Here is a 14,624-nt window from a genome sequence, read left to right on the forward strand (position 1 = left end):
GTTGGGATGGATGTTAGTAGTGTATGAGGGTTAGGAACAACAGGGTGTTGAGGAATAACAATGTTGTTTATTGCTCGGAGGTCCTGGACAAACCTCTACCCTCAGCCCTCCAGTTTCTCACAGGTAAAATAGGAGTATTACAGGGACTAGTGCAATGGATAATGAGGTCCTGAGCCTTGTAATCTTCTATTAGGGGCTTTATACCTTGAAGAGCTTCTTTACTTACATGGTATTGATTAATACTGGGGACAGGTTCTGAGGGATTTATTTGAATCTTGATAGGAGGTGAACTGTGAATTTTGCCAGTATCAGTTGGAGATTTCACCCACAAGGAGGGTGGTAGCTGATTCAGTAGGGAGAAATGACCAGTGTCTCCAGAATCAGCTCTAGTACATCAGAGACAGAGCAAATAAAAGATGTGGAAGGGTCATTTAATTCACTTGATTGGCTATTTTGATTGTTACTGTCAAATCCTAAAATTATTTCCCCATTTTGGGAGAAATAGACACCAGCATCATATTTTTCTAAGAAGTCTCCATCTAATAAATGAATAGGAGCAGAGGAGCTAAGGAGAAAAGGGTGTGTGTCTCTCGAAGAGCCTAAACAAAAGGGAATAGGTTCAGAGACAGGAACCTATTGGGGTTTATTAAAGACCCCACTATTTGAACTGTTTTAGCCCTGAGGCGGGGGCTGAGCACCGAGAGGGTGGTTCCAGTGTCAATAATGACAAAGAGAGATTCATTCCCAATCTGGAGAGGTGTTTCTCTGAGCCGATTAAGAGGGAGGATTGGGAAGAGCCCCTGTAGTTCTTCAGAGCCCCATCAGGAATTAGGAGGACATTAGAAAGGCTGGTTAGGAGGCTGGAGGCACCTGAAGTGCTTAAGTTTGTAACAATATCTTGTCCAATGTCCTGGCTCTTTGCAATAATAAACCAGGTTTTTGGTTTTGTGTAGGGATCTTCATTGGCTGGAGTTGAAGATGATGATTTTTGGTGGTCTTTCTTTTAGGTGACTCGTCTAGGGTGTGAGCAAGCTGATTTGCCAAATTAACTAAATATGGAGTGGACATAGTTGCCCATTCCATCCTGGTCCTATTAACTAAAAGGGAAAAGTCCTGGTTCAGCCTGTTAATAAACACAGAGTTAAAAGATACTCAAGTGGATATAACATCTGAAAGAAGATCAAAATTTTCTTTGAAAACAATCTGAAGTTGATTATAATAGGTTCATCAGGTTTTTCTGTGCAATCCTGAGTTTCACTCCAATCAATAGGCTTAGGAGAGGCTACCATAATTGCGAGGTGGAGTTTCACAGCAAATGTTCTAGCCTCTTGCCGAAAGTTAGGAGTTTGTTTTTCAAAATCCTTTTCAAGATTTTCCCATCGGGCTAGTTTCATCCAATGTTTGGCTTGACCCTCACCAACCAGCATGTGGACTAACTGAGATAGGTCTGAAAAACCAGGTTGGTAAGTTTGAATAACTATGCTAAATTCTTCAGCAAACCTATGGGGCTCCTCAGTTACTTTACGAAGCTTTTTAACTATGGCTCATAATTCAGCCATAGTCCAGAAAAGATAAGAGATTTGAGGCTTGTTTGGATCCTCAGAAGACTTAAATTTAAAGGGACAGGTTCTGATAGATTCAGAGGAGGAGGGAGCAGGTCGAGGCTTAGGGAAAAAGGGAAGCTTGGTCAAAGACTTAGAATGGGGAAACTGAGGGTATAGAGAAGGCGCAGGCGGTATAGAAAGGAAGGAGGAAGATGGCACCAGAGGTGGGGCCTGACCACAAGGCCCCATGCATCTGGACACAAAAGAGATAGGGGAGGGGAAAGAGAGACTTTGGAAGCCATTTTGTCTTTCTTTAATTGTTTGTTTGCCTCGGTTAATCTTAAAATTTTATTTTGCAGAGAGGCAATTTTGGACTCCTGTAACATTTAGAAGCCTCAAAATACCAATTAAAATAGGCATTCCATTCAGTTTTGGTAATTTCAGAACTACGACTATCCAATTTGGTTTCAAGAAAATTAAGTTTATGGAGATCAAAAGTTCTCCAAAATGGTCATTGGTGTTCTAAAGTACTTTTGGTTAAGTTGGCCCATTTAGTTAGAAATGCACATGAGGAGGGACTGCAGTTTTTAAACAAAAACACTGGCCAGGATCTTTGAAGTTGGTAGGGAGGGGGGCACCCTTAAGACAATTAGATGACTGAAATCTCATTTCTTAGAGGTTTTTCTCTAGGAAAAAAAAAAAAAAATCCTAAACAGCCTGCAGCCTGCAGCACAGTTCCAATAGAACAGACTGATTCTAAAGAAGTCAGCCCAAAGGCTGAACAGCACAGTTCCAAATGAACAGCCCAGTTCTAAAAGGAATCAGACCAAAAGCCAAACAAGTACTCACAGAAAGGGCAAAAAAAAAATGCCTTTAACAGAGAGGACAGATCCTGAATTAAGCCTGCAGAGCTTCACAATGCAAAAAGAGAGGCATTTGAGATCCAGGAGAAAATTTATCCTTAAACTCCAGGGTCAGTGAGAAAGCAGTGAACTCCATGGGCTCTGTTTGCCCACCAGCCTTGGAGTTGTTGGGAGGTGGTCTCTGGATCCCCATATGGGCCACCAAAGGATGTTAACCTAAAACAAATAAACAGCCAGTTATGTTACCAGCAGAACAGGTTTATTCTGGAACAGCAAAGAATTGCAATTCAGGACATGTGGTCTATGGCGAACCACAAGCAAGTCTGGAGAAACAAAGGAGAGAAACTATTCTTCTAGGAAGTTGGAAGGGGTCCTTGTAAATGCAGAGTCCATTGAAGCAGACTGGGAGTTGGAAGTGTGTGGCTTTTCATGGGCTGAGTTATGGCAGTCTCTCATTGGCTGAGCTGTTGCTGGGCAAGGAAGAATTTCTTCCTTCCTTCTGTTGGGGTCAGGTCGTATCACTTCCTGTGGTAGATGCAAGGTACTGGTCTCTTCTTTTTGGGGTCAGTAATGTGTGTTAAGAGGCACATGCATGAGAGTTCTCTTTTCTGGTCTTCCCACTCCATTTTAAATGAGGTTTCCATGTATTAATTGTCACAGACGTAAACGTCTGCCAACTATAGCAGCTGCAATGAAGGCAGCTAGACATTCCGGAATGATGCTTTTCCAATGAAATGTCAAAAGACGGACCAAACAGAAGACTGACATGGTCACCCTGGGTTGAAATCTCAGTTATTCTATCTGGCTGATACTTTTGGCAAATCATTTAAATGTTGAAACTGTGTCCTCAATTAAAAGCCAGTATAAAAGCAATCAGCTTACTTCATAGGAACAACTAATAACGTTAGTTGCGCAGCATTTTACCAAAACCCACTCAGGTCAATGTAAGCGTAGTAAGCTGGAAGAAATTATTGCACATTATCAAGTTATGGTTCATTCTACTAAAATCTATGCAAGGCCAACACAAGTGCAGCATAAGACAAGACATTAATGCAAATTACTAAAGAGATAGTGGTTGTTCCAGAAGACCTTGGTCTCAAGGTACCTCCAGTCACCCCCTCAGCACACATCACTCATTATTTCAGCACTTATATTAGAAGAGTACAGGACTTCGGAACCACAGCAGTAAGGTGAAAGCAGGGCGAAACCGTGTGATTAAGTGATGTGGGCTCCCTGATGGAGGCACCACCACTAGAAAAGCTGGGACAGACTGTGGGAGAGGGAATGTAGAAAAGGTTGCCCACAGCATCACATGCGCGCCTTATACTCCCGAGACAGGCAGCTCCAAATTCCCAAGACTTTGGGGACCAGAATCCTGGAGAAGGTGAGGGTGTCCCACAGGAAAATTTCCAGGAACAGGGTGGAGATGAACCCAGCGGGGCAGGCGTTGTCCAGTCCTAGGGGTCCGCTCCCAGAGGAGTCAGCGAGAAAGGGGCGGGGGCGGCAGTGGGCAGCCGGAGAGGAGAGGAGGGGCGAGGCGCCGTCGCCGGCCCCCTCCCCTCGTGTGCGCTCCCCCCCACCCTCCGCTCCCCGGCTGGGCACGCGAGCGCAGCCCGCCGAGGCCGAGCCACTTCAGGGGGAGGCGCCAACTAGTCGCTGCGCCGGGCCCCCGACCGAGCAGTAACAGCGACCCAGGAGGCGGAGCGGAAGCGGCTCGGGCCTGCGCTGAGGTAATGGCACAGGGTTTGGCCTGGGGGGTCAAGAGGGGGCGCGGGGTTTGACGCGGGGGCTGCTCTCAGATCCCCTTCCGGCGGGCCACATCTCCTCGCCACCCCTACCCGAGCTCCAGGGCGAGGCGACCGCTGAGGGGCAGCCCCTGGGGCGTGCAGTGGGCCTAGGCGTCTCCGCGCGTGCGCAAGTCCGCAGGCGGGGGCCCGAGCGTGGGGCTCTGGCGCGGCCCCCCTGCCCAGCCCAAGGGCCGAGGCGTCTCCGCGCGTGCGCAAACCTTCTGGCGTGGTGGGAGCCGGCTCCGGGATTGTACCCCGACCCAGGCCGCGGGCCGAGGCGGCGCAGCGCATGCGCAAGTCCGCGGGCGGAGGTGGCGTGCCCTGGAGAAGGTCGGATTTGGCTTCGCTTCAGAGCTGTCTGTCTCCTGGAGGCTTCTCCGTGTGGGGCCAGCACGGCTGGGGGTCGTCCCGGATCCTGGGGGAGGCACCTGCCTCGGAGTTTCACCTTCCCTCCCAACTCTCCGCTTCGCGTAGGCTGCTACTGTTGTCATTTCTGTCGCCACAACCTCCGGCTGTCGTCCCGTAAATCTATTCACCTAGCTCCCGGGACCCGAACCGGCTCGCTAACTCAGTATTATGCCTTCGACATTTAGTCCTGAGGTCGAGGGATAGCAAAGAAAGTTTGACCAAGCTAGGCGAAGCTATCTGGGAACTGCTGTGGAGGGACGGGGAGAAATCGCCATAAGTCTTTATTTTAAACCAGAAGATAACTGCTCTGCTCAGCCCCGGAAATAGAGATTTCCAGACGCTGAAAACTTTCCAAGTGCTCCGCCTTAGCCGAGAAAGAACTTCCTGCTTGAGTTGGAAGGCGAGTTCAGAGTGAACATTTTGCTTTTGTTCTTTGGGAAATTGCAGAAAATGTCAGAACAGTTCGAGTCCAGGACTGTTAACAAAATGCATGTCGTAGAGCTGCCTTAATCCTTGTCAGAGCTGAATAAAAGTGGTAGAGTTCACAAACGGTGCTTTGGAAGGACGCTCTTTCCCCCAGACTCAGAACTGACAGTCACTGTTTAAATGTTTATTGAGCCTCCTGCCTTTGCACCCTTCTGGTACTAAGTTCCTGCTTGGCTTTACACCTTCCTGGGCAGTGGTACTTAGTTAAGTCCGTTTCGTGGCTCCTGGGGCTACTTAGAACGGTTTTTAACAATGTCATTATTGTGTGCCTTGTAATCTTATATGATGTGCTGCTACAGACATTTGGGGGCTGGCATAGAAGAAGCATTTACTATCAGAGAATCTGAGACTGTAGGTGAAATGTAATCTTTATCATGGCACTAGGCAGTATATACATGTTATTAAGTAAAGGCAATTGGAATGATACATTTTTGCATACCCCACCCCCACCACGCAGGCCTTACTGCTGTTGCTGGGCTTACCAGGTTGGCCTCCACTCTACCGCCTATGCATTTGCTGTTTCCTCCACGTTCAAAGCTCACTTTCCTCCTCCATCCAAATCTGCGTGGCACCCAACTTCGTTCAAGTCTGAAAACAATTGCTATCGCTTCAGAGAGGTGACTACCTCATCTAAAATAGCCACTGCTCTCTTTCTTACCCTGCTGTATTTGGCTTTGTAGCATTTATCGCGGTCTGATATTATGTATTTTTATGTGTATGATCTGTCTCCCCCATAATCAGAGCTCAGTAGATGTTTGACTGTATAAATGAAATTGAGATCTGACTCCAGAAATATTCTGCACTTAACTTTCAAGGTGCATTCATTCCTTCATTCAACAAACATTTATTGAGTGACTACTTTGTATCAGGGCCTGTCTAGATGTTTAGAGTATGTTAGTGAACAAAATAGGCAAAGATCCTTTCCCTCTGAAGCTTATGTTCTAGCAAAGAATGATTAACAATAAACATATTTATTTATGAGAGAAAATTATAAGTGCAATGAAAAATAAAAAAGCAGAGCAGAGAAGGGGACTGAGAGTGTAGGTTTGGGGTGGGTGCGATTTTAAACAGCATGGTTATGGTGGGTCTGAATGATAAACCGAAGGCGATGTTCAAGATGGAGAACTAGTGTTTAGAGAAAATGTTCCTTACCATTCTCTACTATGTTTTTCGTGGGGGCCCACAGCATGACCATTGTGACAAATGTAACAAATGTAATTTATAGTATATAGGTGAAAAAAATTTTTTTCCAAATTGAGTTCAAACTATTCGGGATTTTACAATTTAACTCAGCACATCAAATGAAGAGACTGGGCTCTTAAATGGAAGAGACTAGACAAACGAATACTACAGATGTGTTGAGAAAAATAATATATCTTCTTCACATTTTACTGCACTTTGCAATTGCTTCTTAATGTCCCTCTGACTATGGATGACTAGCAAAGTTGTTTCCAAGAGTGGTCATTGCTTTTCTATATTTGAAACTGTGTTGAAGATTCACCTGGTATGATGTCATGCTTTAAGGTATTAAATTATTGCTCTTAGAGATTTCTGAATGAACCGGAAAAGCTTAACGAAATTTCAGTCCATAATTAAAGGATGGTTAGAGAGAGAGGCTGATAGAGAGAAACGATTTCAGAAAGTGGAGTATGTTTCCCTTTGGGTCCTTTACTTAAGTTGATTACAAACACTGTGTTTAAATATGACAAACTATTCATCTAGACCTATAAATGTAGGGTACTCATGGGATTTGCTTATGCCTTTAGGAGTTTGTCATATTTAATGTCGGTTTTATCACTTGGCTAAAGTGAAATTAAAATGCCCCTAAGATACTGCTATTTTTGAGGTTTACTGGAGTTGAATTGCTATAAATCAAAATTGACCAGGCAAGAGAGATAGGAGACCAGGAATGGAATTATTGGGGTCGCAGAGTGACATCAAGGACTCCTGTTCAAGGCTGAAAATAGATGGGGATCTTTACTTCAAAGGAGGCACCTTTACTTCAGGTGACTCCCTGAAACAGATATTCATAGTGTCCTCGAGTGGAAGGCTGATATGATCCTTCTCTCTTTCATTATCCAGAAAGAATGTGTCTAGTTCACTTGGTGATCCCATCTTAACAACGTGAAAGTTTCCAGGAAATTTAAGACAGTTTTTTCCAGCATTAATATGGCATTGGAGTGTGTGTCTTTTATGTCTTCAGCCTTGCTAATCTAACTTGAGCTAATATCTGTTATGTATATCTCCCCATGGAGGACGTTTTGACAGGTACTGGAGGATGATAGTATGTGAGTAAATCATAAATTTTGACCACATTATAATATGTCCTGTATTATGCTGAATGTATTTGATGCTGAACAAAATGAATCCCAAATGGAAATGAGCCAAAGCCAAGAGGGCCTATCATGTTGAAGGAATATTTACGTTGTGGGGCAAAGATCTTTAACAATGAGGATTCTATTTAATAGGCATGTTAGAATTTTTTTTTTATTGTGTTATATCTATAAGGACCCAAATTTCGAATGGATTTACAAGCGTCTCAAGTATCAATTCATTTTAGCTAGTATAACAATCTAAAAATATTTGTATAGTTTATGTTGATTATTTTTCACGTTTGAAAGGGACACTTTTGCTGTATGTGGTTGAAAAGACCAGTGTTGATGAGCTCAGTAATTTCTTCAAACTAAGTGCAACTTTGCTTTGGACTGAAGATCTGCTTCATCACTTGGTGAAATTTGGAAACCTTTTTCAAAGAAATAATTAAAATAGCAACTGTTTCTGTCTTCTACAAGTCAGTTTGCTGTTTATCATAAAAATATGGCAATACCATTTCTTTTTTTTTTTTTTTTCCGACGAGGAAGATTTGCCCTGAGCTAACATCTGTGGCCAATCTTCCTCTTTTTTGGCTTTAGGACGATTAGCCCTGAGCTAACATCTGTGCTAGTCTTCCTCTATTTTGTATGTGGGTTGCTGCCACAGCATGGCTTGAGGAGTGGTGTAAGTTCACGCCTGAGATTCGAACCCACAAACTCCCAGCCACCAAAGCAGAACGTGCTGGTCTTAACTGCGACACGGTGGGGCCATCCCTAACAGTACCATTTCCTTTGAGGTTGTGCTTTAGTTTTAGTTTTTTAGTTTTGTCCATTCTGTTTATAGTTCTTCCACCTTAGTTAGCAGCTGAGTAGCGATCTTAGTGTGGTCATTGACTTATCTCATCTCATTCAAGTGGAGCTAAATTATAGCTGTCATCCTTTTTTGCAAGTGACAATTTGGATCATGTTTAATTATTTTATATTATATTTATATTATTTCTAACTTAACCTGCAGATGACAAACCATTTAATGACTCAGCTAACCATATAGTGGGAACCTTCATCACCCCATTGACGTTTACTTGTCTGGAGCTCATTAACACACTGATGCTGTAAACTGCATGCTGGTGTCCTACAAGACATTGGTTTTCTTTAATGTCCAGTTTCATTGATTATAAAAGCATCGTCGACTGTGTTGCCCAGATGGGAGAATTTGTTAAAAGCATCGAGTTCTATATTGCAAGAAAACTTTTTTTATATATTATGTTTCTCAAGCATAGCTTTAGAGTTGACCTCATGTTATTAAGTTGAATAAAAAAAAAATAGCCCTTAGCATTAGGCTTCCTCTGCAGAAATTCCTGTTTTTTTCACTTTTTCTTCTGGGATCACTTCTAGAGAACAGTTATCAGCATTTAGAAGCTCCTGTTTAACTGCAAAATATCAATATCTGTGGAAAATGCCTTGCTGTAATAAATACAGTGTGTGTAGTTTATTAGTTCATAAAGCCCACAAATACCATTGGGTTGGGGTAATGTTGATAACAAGCACCTACAAGCTGGATATCATTTTGCTCCACACTGTTTTGTTTTTTCTTTTATGTATTTGCTTTCAGCTTAGTGCCTACTATAAGCACCAAATCAATGTTTGTTGAATGAATTAGGCAAATGAATGTATGTCCTATTATCAGTTTAAATCATTTAGGTCAGAGGTATTACCAAGTAATATGACACATTGCCATATTAGCAGACACACTAATTAATACTGATTACTTTACCAACAATAATATGTAGTGATTGCCTGTTATATGCTTTCTATTGAGCAATGAATTATTTGTCCTGTTCTTTGAGAGGGTTAGGAATGGATATGTCTATCACGTTCAGTTATCAAAAGACTGTCTTCTTGTCTACTAGTCTGCAACTGTGTAGTTATTAAGAGTAGGGAAAACTCTCTGAATATAATATATAAGAATAAAGAATTATCTGTCCCAAACAGGGATAATTTGAAAATAAATTATTGAACTACAGTCATGCATTGCATAACAAAATTTCAGTCAACGGCGGACCGCATATACGATGGTGGTCCCATAAGATTAGTACCATATAGCCTGGGTGTGTAGTATGCTATACCATTTAGGTTTGTGTAAGTACACTCTGTGATGTTCGCACAATGACTGATTGTGCCTAACGATGCATTTCTCATAAGGTATCCTCATCGTTAAGTGACATGTGACCATATACAAGTTTAGGAAAACAGCCAAAGTAGGAAATGTCATGCTAAAGATTACCTTTGTTGATCTGTATTTGGTTTTGAAAAATACTCTTGCAAAAACTGTCAACATTTGCCCTTGAGTGTCCAGTTTGGACCCTCTAAATGTAGAGATCAATGGCAGGAGCTTCTGTTTGGAGAAGGTACTTACTCTCCCATTTTCTTTTTATATAAGAAGGCAAATATCGGTAAGATTCTATAGTAACATAGTTTTTTAAGTTACATTTAAAAAAAGTGAGAAAATGCATAAGAAAATATTTTGCAAAACACAAGGCTTTTTTTTTTTTTTGGTGAGAAAGATTGGCCCTGAGCTAATGTCTGCTGTCTGTCTTTCCTCTTTTTGCTAAGGCAGATTGTCCCTAAGCTAACATTTGTGCCCATCCTCCATTTTGTCTGTCTGTGGGATGCTGACACAGCATGGCTCGATGAGTGGTGCATAGGTCCGTGCCTGAGATCCAAACCTGTGAACTCTGGGCTGATGAAGCAGAATGCGTGAACTTAACCACTGTGCCACCGGGCTGGCCCCAAAGCACAAAGCATTTTTTAATATGAATAATTAACTATATGCACGAGCCAAGGCATATATCCCAAAACACATGTAAGGAAAAAAGCAATGAAGTAACATATAGTAAGTATCATATGGGAGGATCTTATGCTGTGACACTATCACTATGAAGAAGATCATCCCAATACAAAGGCCAGCCTCTGCCCTGGGTCTACAAGAAACATCGCCTTCCTGTGCAGAAAAGAAGGAAATTTGTAAGCAGATTTAGACCAGAAGTAGAAAACACATTTTTGCCATTCTGATATGCTAATAGTAAACTTTTTTCTATATCCAGTTTTGTTTTCATGGCATTTAAGATACAATACTTGGTGTTATTTAGTTATTATTTTCCTATGGTATTAATAAAATTTTATTTTACTGATGGTGAAAGAAATTGTGATTCATGAGTTGTCATTATCAAACCTTTATTGAATTCCTATATCCATGTTAAAGGCAATATTAGAATGGTGGTATTCTGATTCTAAAATTTTGTTTTCCTTAACATTGAGTAACCTTACCTTCCATATTTAGATGATCAATTTAAGCTTAAAATCTTGAAAACTGTCTTTTCAGATGAAAGAGCCAAATCATACCAATTCGCGGATAGAATTACATGGTAAATTTTATCTTTCGCATTACCTCCATCAAAACTTTCCTATGAAAAAATTCATATTAGAGTTCAGCCATGCATATATTAGTATCCTAACACATTAAAATAGTGTTGTTTTCTGCGTGTTTTAAAACTTGATCAAATAGTGTACCGTGTGTATCATTCTGTGACTTAGTGATTTTTAGTCAAAGTTGTTTTGGAGATTTATCTGTGTTGATTCTAGATAATTTATTTTAATTGCTGTGTGGTATGCACATGCCACAGATTATAAATTCCATTGATGTAACCTGTTGATTAATTCTGTCTGCTATTTCTAGTTTCTTGCTATTGCAAACAATTGTGTATATACTCTAGGGTTCATCTAGGCCAGTGTTTTCCATGCTACAAGGCGTAACTTATAAGTGATCTTGAAATTATTTTAGTGGACTGAGACCAGCATTTTCTTTTTAAAATAAAATAGAAAAGGATACATAGGATAGGGTAGGGTAGAATAGAATAGAGTAAAATAGAAAAAATAGAAAAGATATCCTTAAGCATCTCATGTAGTAAGAGTAAAAATTACTTTGTGAAACTTTTGTTTCAAGTACATATATGTATCAAAAAAGATTGAAAGACATTGCTCTGGCCTAAATATTGTTGAGTTGCTCTCTAAAGTGATTGTACCAGTTTACATTCCCTCTAGCAATATGAGTGTGCCTTTCGATCTGCATCCTTGCCAACACCTGGTATTGTCCCCCTTTAGTTTTATAGATCTGATGGATGAGATCTGTCTCATTGTGATTGCATTTCTGTGATAAATTCCATGATGAATTTGAGCACCTTTTAATATATTTGTTAATTCTTCTGTGAATTGCCTGTATCCTTTGCCCATTTCTAAATTTTATTGTTTGTCTTTTTCTTACTAATTTTTAGGTATTCTTTATATATTCTGGATACTAATCCTTTGTCAGCTACAGTTATAGGTGTTGAAAATATCTTCTCCCGTGCTGTGCATATTTCCCTCTGTTCATTTTGTCTTTTATTATGCCAAAGTTTTAAGGTTTAATGTAGTAAAATTTACCAATCTTTTCTTTGTGGTTTATGTTTGTGTCTTGTTTAAGAAACCTTTCCTTGCCCTGAGGTCATAAAGGTATTTTCTGTACTTTCTTCCAAAAGTTTGAAAGTTTTGCTTTGTTCACATTCCAGATGGTTTCTCTTGTATTTTTTATGTTCAGATTCTATAGATTAAACTTTCTTTAGTGTTTTCTCATGTTTTGGTGTCCAAATTGTTGAACCCCTCTTCCAATAATATCTGAAAGTTATATTCCACAATATTAATATTTTTTTTATAATTGAGCACCTCTACTGCTGACTTTTTAATAATAAATAGGGCTGAGACAATTTTTAAACTGTGTTTTTTGCAGATAAATAATGGTTAGAGTTGCAAGATGATGTATTCTTTTCCTTCTCTGTTTTTCTCTAATAGAATTTATTTGTGTATTTATATTTTCAGGCACATTAGCCTTACCCTAGAAGACAACTTTACAAGGATCTAGAAGGAACAGGATTAAAGATGACAGAATACTGGGCTCCAGAAATTTAAAACAATCAGGTACAAACGTTTTTGGGGGAGCGTTCCCAACCAGTCAGTACAAAATAAAACTGTTTAGGACAGAGAGAACAGTTTGGTGGTTACCAGGGGAAAGGGGGTTGGGGGGTGGGCACAAGGAGTGAAGGGATGCATTTATATGGTGACTGACAGTAATGTACGACTGAAATTTCACAATGTTATAAACTATTATGACATTAATACAAATAAATAAATAAATAAATAAATAAACCTAGGCCTAGGATAACAAAGCCACATTCATTCCTGTTTGGAATGTACACAGGAAAACTTAAAATACCCTTGCAGTACAGGGTGGAGTCCAAGAGCAAGGGCTTTGGAATTAGTCCTGGGTTCAAGTACTGGCTCTGACCCTGACTGGCTGGTGACTGTTGGTCAAGTTACTGAAACATCTGTAAACGGAGGCATTGATTATACCTGTTTCTTTTGGCTATTTATTGTAAAGATTAAATGAGATAATGTAAGAGACTGAGTGCCTGCCACAGGGTAACTGTTTAACTGTTGTTGTTGTTGCTGTTATTTAGAATTCATGTTTATCACATCATGATGTGGTATTCTGTATGAATATTGTGAACTTTTAAGAAGTATATATTTATATACTACTATAACATTGATGTTAATAATAGCCTGGTGAGATCATGTAGATTACAGAATAAGATAAGTATAATCCTCCCATATATTCCATAAACTATATTCTTCAAGTAGTGCAGATTGGGGAAGCTAGTTTTCTCTATTATGTTTGTATCACATTGGAATAATGTTAAAAAAAAAAAAAAAAGGCAACCATTTTCCACAATGCTAGAGAATTCAACATTTTTTTCATAGTACTGTACAACAGTAATTAATCTTGAATCATTTTTAAATCTTCAAGGCCATTCTGATCAACAAAAATGAATTTATGTTAATCTTATATTTAGTGTTAATTGAATCTTACTGAATGTTATTTCTTTGATTTTAGTAATTTTCATATACCATGCGTGCAGTTATGTCTTAACCTGATTAGTCAAATAAACAGAATGGCCTATTTTTCACCATTCTAATTTTTAAAGAGTTATTATATTTGAAACTGATCAAAAGACATAGAAAAGAGCTATTTATTTCCCTCCTTAAAAACCCAGGGTATGTGGTGTTAAAAAAAATCTCTAGGGGCCGGCCCGGTGGCGCAAGCGGTTAAGTGCGCGCGCTCCGCTGCGGCGGCCCGGGGTTCGCTGGTTCGGATCCCGGGCGCGCACCGAGGTACTGCTTGGTAGGCCATGCTGTGGCGGCGTCCCATATAAAGTGGAGGAAGATAGGCACCGATGTTAGCCCAGGGCCGTCTTCCTCAGCAAAAAAAGAGGAGGATTGGCGGATGTTAGCTCAGGGCTGATCTCCTCACAAAAAAAAAAAAAAAAAAAAAAAAAAAAAAATCTCTATTACTGATATGGAGTGATTTCCAGGATATATTTTTGAGTGAAAAAAAAAGCAAATTGCAAAATGGTAAAGTATGCTATTTTTTGTGTACGAAGGAGTTGGGAAATAAAAACACATACATGTATCTGCATATTTTTGCAAAAAGAAACAGAGGAAGAATAAACCAGAAACCAGTGAAATTGGTTACCTGCAAAAGAGGGATGAGGTGGGAAAAAAACCAAAACAAAACCCAGGATTACTGTTCAATGATCTTAGCATATTAGCTGAGATTTCCCTTCTGCAAGGAACAGAGGTGGCCTCAGGGACTGTGAGGGGCAGTTACATCTCTGCTTTGTTCCCTTTTCCTTCTCTTGTTCATTTCCTTGTTTTGCCTTTGAATTCCCTTCCTCTACTCTTCTCCTTTCTCTTCTCTTCCTCTTTCTTCTCTTCTCTTCCTCCTTCTCTTCCCTCTCTCTTTTTATTTTTTATTTTAGTAAACTTGGGGCAGATATGGAAAAGGTATTTCCAGTTAGGATGAGGCAAAAAGAAAAGAATCCCCAATATAGGCAGTTTCCAGTCTACAAAGAGCTGTATTCAGGGGATGCTTGCAACGAATATATTGTGTTCTACTCTGAGCCGTGGGCTGTGGCATTTATAACACTGAATGAGTCATGGTCCCCTCTCTTAAAGAGCTTGCAAATTAATGGAGAAGACAGATCGTATAGGAATGACTGTCACATGAAATTATCTTTCCATATTGGCAACTAGATCAAGTTGGTGAATTTATAGGTGAGAGAATTCTAAATGATC

At 40.3% G+C, this 14,624-nt stretch overlaps 1 protein-coding gene across 3 annotated transcripts in view; it reads left to right on the forward strand.

Moving 5' to 3' along the window:
• Window positions 1-3,962: 3,962 nt before the first annotated feature.
• The window catches only part of RCBTB2 (RCC1 and BTB domain containing protein 2), a 45,145-nt gene continuing 34,483 nt past the window's right edge, over window positions 3,963-14,624 (forward strand). For 2 of the 3 annotated variants that reach the window (XM_058548162.1, XM_058548164.1), the window contains exons 1-2: window positions 3,963-4,137; window positions 12,312-12,410. The gene's annotated coding sequence lies outside the window, so the exon portion shown is untranslated. The remainder of the gene's footprint in view (window positions 4,138-12,311; window positions 12,411-14,624) is intronic. The other variant, XM_058548163.1, reaches the window with a different exon arrangement.

Source organism: Diceros bicornis, chromosome 9 (assembly GCF_020826845.1).
Source record: "Diceros bicornis minor isolate mBicDic1 chromosome 9, mDicBic1.mat.cur, whole genome shotgun sequence".
In the NCBI taxonomy this organism is placed as follows: domain Eukaryota; kingdom Metazoa; phylum Chordata; class Mammalia; order Perissodactyla; family Rhinocerotidae; genus Diceros; species Diceros bicornis.